Here is a 12,342-nt window from a genome sequence, read left to right on the forward strand (position 1 = left end):
CACCTCTTCTTGAGGGTGCATCTTTCCACCCACACTAAGTGGTGCTAAGTTGCACCTTTCTTGAGGGTGCGATCTTGCACCCTTTACCTTTCGGCGCACCTTTGCACCCCGTGTAGCCTTTACATCTTGGTGCAACTTTACATCTTTTCGTGAGGGTGCAAGGAAACACCCAAAGTTCCAAGATTGTGCCTTGTTTTGAGGGTGCAATCTTGGAACTTTGGGTGCTACTTTGTACCCGTAAGAAAGGGTGAAAGTTACACCCTCGGGAGCAACTTTGCCCCCTTGAAAAAGGCGCAACCTCGTACCTTTAGGTGCAACTTTACGCCCGAAGGATGCAAGAATGTACCCTCTCTTGAGGGTGCATTCTTGTGCCTTATTGGTATGATGTTGCACCTATGTGGTGCTTATTTGCTCCATGACTGCTGCAAAATTGCTCCTTTAAAGGAGCAAGTCAGTGTCACTGCCTGCTCCTTTATAGGGACAATATTGCCCATCATCTCAAGGTGCAACTTAGCATCACATAATCGGGTACGATTTAGTTCCTTAACTACTCTAAACCTTGAATAGTGCGAACTGATGTAAGCCTATTTGCTCAGTATATAACTTATGTTGTTGTTGCACTCTGCAAAGTAAATAGGATTAGTGTAACTTGAATCTTGAGAATCATGAAATGTGTGTGCGTGTGGAATTTGTGAGTTGTGAAAATGTTCATGTAAAAGTTAACTTAGTTGTGTTTGAATATTATACTGAAACCAAAAATTTACCCAATCACCTTTTCAATAAGGTGAGCACTATATCTATCAAACAGTTAACCTTCTCAGCAAGAGTATACATCTGCATGAAGGAAGAGGTGAAAATATGATATGCAGTAGTCTGGATACGTTTTATTCAAAACGTTCTTGAATGCGTACTTATTCACATAATATATAAGAATAACATATGCTTCTTACCAGTAGTCAAAGCCTCTAAAACAAGAGCATGCTTCTTACACTTCTAAAGTATACACCATTATCTTAAAAACAAAATGTAAGAGGATTTAAGAAGATGTTTGTATACATTCAAACGAATCCATATTTCTATCTAAAATCTAAAACGTGTCTTGTAAAATGGGAATTCGTTTTATAATGACGATGCCAATTGTTTTAAAGTCCTTATCACGACATGTCTTGGAGTTCACGCTTATTGAAAACATGAGATTCTTGGCACGTAGATTACAACTATGGTTTAAAGAGTTAACTGAGATACGCATACCGTATACGGGTATTTCGATGAAAACATTTAAATACAAGGTACTGTAAATAATATGAAAATCAAACTTGATACCAGCCCTTATCGGCAACCAATACAGACTATGGAGGACTGCAGTTATAATTGTGTTATTGTTTTGGGTGATACACGCATGCCGACTGATTTGGGATCAATTCGAGTCCCTCGAGCTGAGATTCCGGAACTGCAATGAGCAAACCATCATTATGCATAACAAAGTGACTGAGAATAATGCATGCACCAGTTTCTGTTTCGTTGTTCTATACACAGAAAGTTGTTTCGTTTTCCAATCCTGTGCAGGCACACAGAGATTTACAGAATTCAATCATCTTTGGCTATAACGCCATGGTCGCGTGCAAAATGAATGCAGCTTATCTCCTGTAGTTACTGAATAGGGGACTACTGTATATTCAATTTATACACTATTAATCGGATGATAGAACCTGTCAAAGAGTAAATTGCGGATATCATATACCATTGTCAAATTCACTTTCTGTTCTATACATAGTATCAATGGAATGTTATGAACCACTTTAGCATTACCAATCATCATAATTATTTTCCTGAAACGGCTGCATTTGTATGAGCGGGAAGAGTTTGGCATCATACATAGCAAGAGTCGTGACTACAAAACTAAATAGGGCCTACATGTATTATACAAGGTTTTAGGACACTTTGAATCATGCCCCCCCCCCAAAAAAAAAAACAACAACAACAACAAACAAACAAACAAACCAACAACTTAGTGAAATGTTGTACAATGTATGCCCTACTTCCATTAACCTATGATCTTTGACCTTTGAATACATGGCCCGCATTTTTTCAACGAATGGGCATTTGGATGCAACGTAGGTATTATATAAAAGAAAAAATGTTTTAGGAAAATACATTTAACCACTTCAGAAAAAATTATGGAACAAATAGCAAAATATTGACACGTTCACTTCTTCCGTAATGACATGACAAAAAACTTTCCTCACCGAATCGTTCTGCCGTAATTCATGAGCAAGTCATGGATATAATTATACTTAGTTCGATTAAAAGTATACATTGAGTCATTGCAAAAGCATTTAATGAAAAGTATGCTTCAGAACTACATCATTGTCATTTATTCTATAACACTAATAATATAGAGCTATTGGTCCGCCATATTGCCTAACAGGTCGTTGTCCTCCTACCACATTTGTTTAGCAAATAAGGCACAGAATTTAATTTTGCACTTGTTGCCAAAGACTCTAATCTTCTTTACCGCTATTCTCAGACATGTATGCTGGTGCTGTATGAATTAGAAACGGAAGCTTACAAATATTCACCATCTAACAAGGCAAAAGCGAAGTGATGTCTCGTCCACGTATATCGACTTTGTGATTACAGAGATTTTCAAATGGAATAGGCCTAGTTCATTGACTTTTTGACTGTTGTCGTAGTCGGACTTCACCAATATTAACACTTGACAGCAATCATTAGATGATCTGAGGAGTGAATTTGGTGGTCTAGCTCAAAAGTGTGGAAAGTTATTGAAAGAACACCAGAATACTATGTCGACAGTGTTTATCAGGTGAGATACAAACATAGAACAAGTTCCAGTGGGTTTCAGGAGGTTACTTTTCCAGCTAGGGCTATAGTCTATATAGCTGGTAAAATTGGGTCTTTGAGGGCATCTGGTGGCTACCCCCCCCCCCCCCCACTTCTTAAAACGTCTGGCAACGGCCATGCATATATCCTGTAAGTGTAAATAACAAGTTCCAGTGGGTTTCATTAGGTTATATTTTCATCTATATAGGCTAGCCTAGCTGGAAAAAGTTGGGTCTTTAAGGGCGTCTGGCGGCTACCCCCCACCACTTAAAACGTCTGGCAATGGTCATTCATTTATCCTGTAAGTGTAACGAACAAGTTCCAGTGGGTTTCATTAGGTTACTTTTTCAGCTAGGCTAGCCTAGCTGGAAAAAGTTGGGTCTTTGGGGGCGTCTGGCGGCTACCCCCCACCACTTAAAACGTCTGGCAATGGTCATTCATTTATCCTGTAAGTGTAACGAACAAGTTCCAGTTGGTTTCATGAGGTTACTTTTTCAGCTAGGCTAGCCTAGCTGGAAAAATTTGGGTCTTTAAGGGCGTCTGGCGGCTACCCCCCACCACTTAAAACGTCTGGCAATGGTCATTCATTTATCCTGTAAATGTAACGAACAAGTTCCAGTGGTTTTCATGAGGTTACTTTTTCAGCTAGGCTAGCCTAGCTGGAGTTGGGCCTTTAAAAGCGTCTGGCGGCTACCCCCCACCACTTAAAACGTCTGGCAATGGTCATTTATTTATCCTGTAAGTGTAACGAACAAGTTCCAGTTGTTTTCATGGGGTTACTTTTCCAGCTAGGCTAGCCTAATTTTGAGGGGTCCTTTTTTTGGCCCTCCTGGCCACACCCACCACCGATGACCAGCCAGACGTGCATTTCCATACTTAGGGGCATATGTACTAAATTGCTATATACATAAAAATTGGTAACCTTTTCAGCTAGGCTGACCCCCGCTGGCTCCCGGACTAATAGGACAATCACCGTTTATCAAAACATAATCAACTGTGGGGTTGCTTTGATGTTACCTTGCAATAATTTTTGTATTTGATTTTGGATATGGGAATAAATGAAATGAAAACTAGAATTAAATGGAACTTCTGTATATTTGTTTAGGTCCGTTTGAGGGAGAGAGGGAATTACTACTAGTGTTTGTTTCTCTTTCCCCTTTCCAGCTAATTCAATTTTAAAATTGAGTGATATTACAGTTTAAGCATTATTTAATTTCCTTTGTCAAAATTCTCAGCAATCGTCAAAATCCGCGCACGAGACTCTTTGATATAATGTTACATTATCAATTATGATATAATATACCAGAATGATACATACTACAACAGGATGTAGTATACCTTTTCATCATGCACATTAAGAAGGAAATAAATATTATTTTAAGTAACTAATGAAGAGAAAATTCAGGTTTCAACCATTAAAACACCGGACCGTGTCATGGTACTGATAATGACAATGATGAGGATGACAACGAATAGGGAATTCTCTTCAGAATCAGACTCTAGGTAAAATGGTGTCAAACTTTTAGTTTCATTGTGTTTGCACATCATCATAACTACAGTTTCTTTAATGTGATCAATATTATCATCATGGCACTATTGTTCTTATTCCTTTTCTTATGATCTTTATCATTTCACTATTATATTGTTACACGCAAGGTGTCAGTGAGACATCTTAGAAGAAGGAATAGTTATAGTCATAAAGAATTATGACGTATAATACCTTTCACGGTTCGGTAAATTACAAAGAGATATTAAGTGAAACAAGCGGTGTCGTTCAAGGGAAATGGATAAAAAGTTATGACTGGTTATAGTTATGTCAATGCCATAGCAGTATGATTTCTCCAGATGGGCACTCTACAACAATACGTGATATATACAGTAGTAGAATGATATTATCGAGAAAATGTAACAACGATACTCACAAAACAGTGTTACGAATAATCATCGAAAGAACTCTTTGGCCTCGCTCCTTCAGAAAGTGCCTGCCTGAACATACCATCTCAGTAACAGGTTCGACTTATATTCATAATGTATCATGATTTAATCGATATTCTCTTGCTTTTTGTGTATTTATTTCCGTATTAAGAAATCATGAGGTTTGGATGCCAGTGAGATAAGACGTTTTACATAGAAGGAACAATTAAAGAGAGAAAAATACAGTGGGCTGTATAGCAAGCCGATAAAGAAATCAACGACTGCTACTTCTGGCCCTTCCGTGCGTAGGGCCAGGTTTTAAAAATTATCAGTACACTCGTTGAACATGTTGAATAGAAAGTGTATGAGAATAGAAATTAAATACGACATAATGATGAGTGGAATGGAATATAAAGCATTTATGAAATTAGATGAACTTACTAGCTTTAGTGAGAGAGAGAGATAGAAAGAGAGATACTCCTGGAAAAACATGGAAACGTGAAAAATAAATACGTAAACTCATAGGCTTATATGCAAAGCGCAGACATTGGCAGTGCAGTACACAATTTATTATGTTATTTAACTTAACTTCATCTATATAGTTAAGCATAATTATGACGAAAAATAAGAAAAAAAAACCAAGAATACAGTCTTATTCGCATTAAGAAAAAAAAACTTGGCGTATTTATATCTGCATGCATCACAGAGTATGATTTGAAATATAAAATGAAATGACACAAATCAAACACGTATACGATTGAAAGGATAGTTTATGATTCCATATTTCATTTCTTTAGAAGTCAATATTGACGATTATACCAGATCGTTCAAACAATCAGTTTACATACTTGGACGATAGCAGCTGACCAACTGCACAAGCCTTTTGATCACAAGCAAAAGTGACTGATTTTCGGAGAATTAGCATGATTGGGGAAAAAACACAAATGTATGGGCACTTGCGTGAACCAGATAGACAACATCTATTGGAAGTTTTCAGAGAAACAAAAGTGAGTCAGATCATCCTGTAAACTTTCTGCTAGGAGGGTGGGATTTCACGGAGCACGCGAACGATTTGCGAAGGACGCGAATGGCAAAATCCAGCATTCGTATTTTAGTCTGCAAAAGATCGCCAAACGAACGTGATGGTTCGGAAGCGTCGTCAATTGTTCGCAAATGTCGTTTTTACTTCGGCGAGAATTTCAAAAAAGTTTGAAATTTTTTGCGAACCTTTTCCGCACACTTGGTCGTGATTTACTCGTGAAATGTTCTCGAAATTGTCTTTAAAGCCTCGTCATATGCGCAAGATCTTCGCAAGACACGCGCGATGTTCGCAAAATGTTCGTGAAACCCCAAACAGACTCCGAAACTTTGGAGAATGTCTTGCGTATGTTACGCGAAATCTGCAAAGTTTTTCCGATCATTTTACGACGTAAAGGCAAACTGTTCGCGTACATTTTGAGACATTCTCGCGAACGTTTAGCGCACGTTTGGGGGATGTACGACCTATATGTTTTCTACAAATAAAAATCGTAGCATACATCTAAACATCAAACAATTATTAACAACTATAGTAACAAAAGAAATTAAAGACTGGCAAAGAGAAAGAAATGTTTGATATACCAAAAAAAAAAAAATCGCAGAATACACTTAAAATTAATCTAAAGTATGTTAAATTTCATTTGAACTATAGAGATTATGTGTTGGAGGAACTGCAAAAAAAAAATCAAATGCTTTACTAGTGGAGATAGGTCCTAGGAAAAAAATGTAGGCAAGCACACGATAGAGAAATGAGAGAAAAAGAAAGGAGAAATAGTGGAAAGAAAAAAAATCAACTCAAAACAGCTTCCACCTCTCCTTGAGTGGAGATAGGTCCTAGGAAAAAAATGTAGGCAAGCACACGATAGAGAAATGAGAGAAAAAGAAAGGAGAAATAGTGGAAAGAAAAAAAATCAACTCAAAACAGCTTCCACCTCTCCTTGGGTACATTTTCTCCCATGATTATTGAAAATTTTTCGTTGTTCGCATTTCCATCGCGTGTTCTTCGTGTACCTAAACATGCTGTACTTTAGCAATGATACACACGACATTCGCACATACGTCGTGGAAACTTCGCACAAATTGCGCAAGAATAGTTTTCGGCTTCATTGTCGGAACACATTCGGAGAAAAACTTTTCCGAATGTTGGATTTTGTCATTCGCGTCCTTCGCAAATCGTTCGCGTGCTCCGTGAAATCCCACCCTTACTAAAGGGAAACGCGAACGATTTGCGAAGGACGCAAATGACAAAATCCAACATTCGGAAAAGTTTTACTCCGAATGCGTTTCGTCGCTCAGTAGAGAAGCCGAAAACTATTCTTGCGCAATTTGTGCGAAGTTTCCACGACGTATGTGCGAATGTCGTGTGTATCATTGCTTAAGTACTAGTGAGTACAGCATGTTACTTACACGAAGAACACGCGACGGAAATGCGAACAACGAGAAATTTTCAATAATCATGGGATAAAATGTACCCAAGGAGAGGTGGAAGCTGTCTTAAGTTGAATTTTTTTTCTTTCCTCTAGTTCAAATGAAATCGTACATACTTTAGATTAATTTTAAGTTTATTCTGCGATTTTTTTTTGTATATCAAACATTTCTTTCTCTTTGCTAGTCTTTAATTTATTTTGTTACTATAGTTGTTAATAATTGCTTTATGTTTAGATGTATGCTACGATTTTTATTTGCAGAAAACGTGTAGGTCATACATCCCCCAAACGTGCGCTAAACGTTCGCGAGAATGTCTTAACAGGTACGCGAACAGTTTGCGATTACGTCGTAAAATTATCGGAAAAACTTCGCAGATTTCGCGTAACATACGCGAGACATTCTCCAAAGTTTCGGAGTCTGTTTGGGGTTTCACGAACATTTTGCGAACTTCGCGCGTGTCTTGCGAAGGTCTTGCGCATATGACGAGGCTTTAAAGACACTTTCGAGAACAATTCACGAGTAAATCACGACCAAGTGTGCGGAAAAGGTTCGCAAAAAATTTGACGACGCAATTGACGACGCCTCCGAACCCTCACGTTCGTTTGGCGATCTTTTGCAAACTAAAATACGAATGCTGGATTTTGCCAATCGCGTCCTTCGCAAATCGTTCGCGTGCTCCGTGAAATCCCACCCAAAGTTTCGGAGTCTGTTTGGGGATTTCACGAACATTTTGCGAACATCGCGCGTGTCTTGCGAAGGTCTTGCGCATATGACGAGGCTTTAAAGACACTTTCGAGAACAATTCACGAGCAAATAACGACCAAGTGTGCGGAAAAGGTTCGCAAAAAAAATTTCAAACTTTTTTGAAATTCTCGCCGAAGTAAAAACGACATTTGCGAACAATTGACGACGCTTCCGAACCCTCACGTTCGTTTGGCGATCTTTTGCAGACTAAAATACGAATGCTGGATTTTGCCATTCGCGTCCTTCGCAAATCGTTCGCGTGCCCCGTGAAATCCCACCCTAAATGACTGGACATGAGCTACACTCTGCAAACTCGAATATGGCAAAGGGGCAATATAATTATGGTGTTGACATGCAATTGCATGGCACATAATATACATCATTACTTCTGGAGCCATAACAAATTATCTCCCTTCAGATTTACTCTTAAAGTACATCAGGAAGTCTACATAGAATATAGAGAACAAAAAAGCCGTCCACATGACATTGATTTCCTACTGTTTTATCATCCTGCGCATCTAAGCGCAGAAAACTTTACATTCATTCATTCATTCATTTATTCATTCATTCATTCATTCATTCATTCATTCATTCATTCATTCATTCATTCATTCATTCATGTTCATTCACTCATACATGTAAGGTTACAGTTCGTTATTCCGAAGGTTTGTTCTTCCAAAGATTCATTTGTCCGAAAATGAAGTAAAGGTTCGTGATATTCCGATGGATCGTCACTCAGAAAATGAAAAAGCAAGATTCGTTTATGCGCTCCGTCTTTTGATTTCATTTTTGGATTATCGAAGCTTTGGAGCAACGAACATTATTTTCTTTTCGAAATCAAGAACCTTCGGAATAAGGAACCCTCGGGATGTTCGGATTATAGAAACGTTTTTTTTTTTAATTTTTTTTTTAGGATTAACGAACTTCTAGGTATATCATGGAATTTGTGTGTGTTCGGATTAACAAACCTTCGGAATTACGAGCATCACCCACGTGGGATAATAATGGCCTAATAGCCTTGTGATTTGGCTCAAATTGCAAATATGTATAGCGCCACCTGCGGACCGGGCAGGCCCTGCGAATGACTTGCTCTTCACTGTAATACTACAAGACACGAAGTTATGTTTTATCCGAATCAATCTACTCAAGTTTATCCGTAATATTAACCGACTGAGTCGACATGATAACGTGTGCAGACATAATAGAGATCTATGCACATGAACCCCTTTTATGTGGAAAGCCACCACCCCTCTCACCCCCTCCCCCCCAAAAAATCCACCTCAGTCGTATCTCATCAGAATTACAAAGAATGGTAATAATCACCCAGCCTCTGCATGTTTTGTTTTGTTTCGTTTTTTTTTAAATGCCAATCTAATAAAGGGTATTTTTTCACTTGCTATTCAATGATCAGCACTATCTGACAAGCTTTATCAGAGTCGTCTTTAAGAGGTAAGCTTGGAGGTGTGGCGTCCTGCGAGCAGGAATACAGCTAATCAGGACGAGTAGCACAAACCCTTGGATTGTCTATGAACAAAAGATGATTGTCGTTAGTTTTATTTCATTCAATCTTTTAGGTTTTTGTAACTTTTCCAGGAACCAATCTTACAAAGAATAGGCCAATGTGTATACAAGATATGATGAAAATAAGAGTACAAAATGTGTTGTTTTTGTGATACAAGTTTTTTTTTTATTATCATACATATTTATTATCATTAAAGAGCGATAAAGAATGTGTTACATAATTATAATTATAACGGAATGCACGTGAAATGGGGTTCCTTTTGGTTGAGACAAACAGCTCGGGAGTGTGACAACCTCGGAAGAAATGTAAGTATATGCATCAGGGGGTAGGGGCGGGTCGGGGGAACTTTGTAATGGGTTATAGCAAACTGTACAACATAACTGGAATCTTTATAAAAGGTTTAGGCATGGAATATGATTATGCGAAAATTATAGTCAGTACAAAATAGAAGATCATTAAGATAGTTTATATGTTATATGTATTGATTCAATTACGTCCTAAGGGGCAGAGTGCTTTTGCCTCTTAGTAGAGGAGACAGTATGATTCCACACAACTTTGCCCAGTTAGATTTGGGAATCGAATCCGGGTTCATTGATTCTGGAAGCAGACGCGATACCGGCTGCGCCAAATAACCGTGTTTTATAGAGTATTATCAAGCCATAAACAAAACTACTTCTGTTTACTGTTCCCCAAAAGCGTTTGTAAAATTGTACAACTTTTATCTAGAAATCTTTGCTGTATTTGTTATCTTCCTTATGATCAGTCCAAAAATGATGTTTCTCAGAATACTTTCTGTTTTCAATAGCAGTGCATTCTTTATAAAATGTCTTTATTTCTTCCCTCATAGTTCAAAGATCACAAATTTTCCAGTTCATGCGGAAAGATTAGGCTGATGAAAATAATTCCAACACCCCACAAAGGAGCAAAATATAATCCTTTATGAACGTATGATGGGGCTGTTTGTACATGGTGATCAGTTATTGAAATATACTGCCTGATAGCAAATTGCAGCGGCCCGCTACACCATTTCTTGGTTGTTGTTTTTTTCAGTGAACTTAGACAATTTTCATTAACAATAATACATACAATTCAAGACTTTTGAAAGTGTATTTGAGCAATAAATCTTTTGAAAAGAAAATTGAAAATTAGAATCTGGGGTTTTGTACAGAAGAGTAACTGTTATAAAGGGGAAAAAAGTATTCCAGAAAATGTTGGACATTTTGACATGAAATTTTAGATTATAATGCCATTTATGTATTAATTGACCATAATATTGTTGATTATACAGAGGGTAATTAAGTGTTGTATGTGATATTTCCCACGTTAACGGTATTATCGTTTTCAAAATTTCGATTAATAACAATGGCCAACACTATTTGAGTCACTTAACACTCGGACATCAGATTCACCCGTTTACTGTAAGTTTCCATACAGGGACTGTACAGGGTGCGATACACTACAATTACTGCTATGCACTTATGATTATTATGAAAAACACTGATAACTACGAGTAACGGCATAATGACTATTAATAATGTCCACAACAATAACAGGCCTATGCTAATGACAACAAGCCATCAAGAAAATACTCATTTACAAAAGTGATACGTCTTAAAGCATTAACGAGTATGTAAAAGATGTGAAAGCCAATTTCTATACTTAAACATTTGAAATTATTTTCGACATAAAGAGTTACAACTGTACCATCAGTAACCTAGCTGTATACACAATGCTTAATTATATGGCTTTTCATTTATATTATTCTTATTTATCTGTTTGAAGGAGGTTGATTAAATAATCCATTTCATTTTAGACACCACTTACAGAGAGCATACAAGTTTGCATGAACTATTACATTTTATTCCACCGAAATAGCTCGTGCATATTATTACCCCAACAACAACCTGGTGCACCCTTACCACTCCAGTGTATGTTCTGATTTCGAAAAATGTAATATGATATTTGTGATTGAAAGCCAAATAAATAATAAAAATGATAAACGACGATACGATGAATTCAATCTTTTCTTGTTGAGAACAGTGCACTCTCAAAATACATTTTGTTTATACTTGCCCCAAAAGATGGATTGATTTAGATAATAATTTAAAAGAATTCCCTACATTTACTACATTCAAATACAAGCTTAGAAATATTTACCTTCGAGATATAAAGTGGGATAATTAATTCAGTTATGTGATAATATTTGTTTCCACCTCTCCTGATAATAGAATGGCGTATAAACATTATAATATTATACAGTTCTTATAATCATCCGTCTTTCTTCTCTCTTCTGTCCTTTCTTTTCGTCGTTTTGAAATACCATTGTGCCCTCGTCCTTTGTATGATGTGATTTTTATGATCTGTCAAGCTTATCTCTAGTCAAATTATTGTTTTTATTGTTCGGTTGAACAATATTTCCGCTGTCCGTAATTTATAATTACATTTTCCATACTGTAAGGTGTAAACGTCACGATCGACTCCGTGTCCAATGACTATTACTCTTGGTTCATAATCTGGCTCTGTGTGTGCTGTCGTGGAAACGTGGTGATGACAGTGTTGCATGTGATTAAACTATTGGCAACCATTTTATAAAATCACTTTTTACAAAATCACTTTTAAAATCAATCAATAAGAAAAATAAACTTTATCATAAATATCGCAAAGTACCCACAGTTACAAACAAGTCCAGATATACTCAGTATCGTAATATCCTCACTTCTGCATTACGGTCAGCCAAACGGATGTATTTTATGAATCAATTCGACAAATGTAAATTTGATATGAAGGGTACGTGGAGGGTGATAAACCGAGCGTTGAAACGTAATACTGATAATAACGTGCCTAGTTATATTCAA

This window comes from Diadema antillarum, unplaced genomic scaffold (genome assembly GCF_040938485.1).
Source record: "Diadema antillarum isolate AM-2024a unplaced genomic scaffold, OU_Dant_1.0 seq00000002_RagTag, whole genome shotgun sequence".
Lineage (NCBI taxonomy): Eukaryota > Metazoa > Echinodermata > Echinoidea > Diadematoida > Diadematidae > Diadema > Diadema antillarum.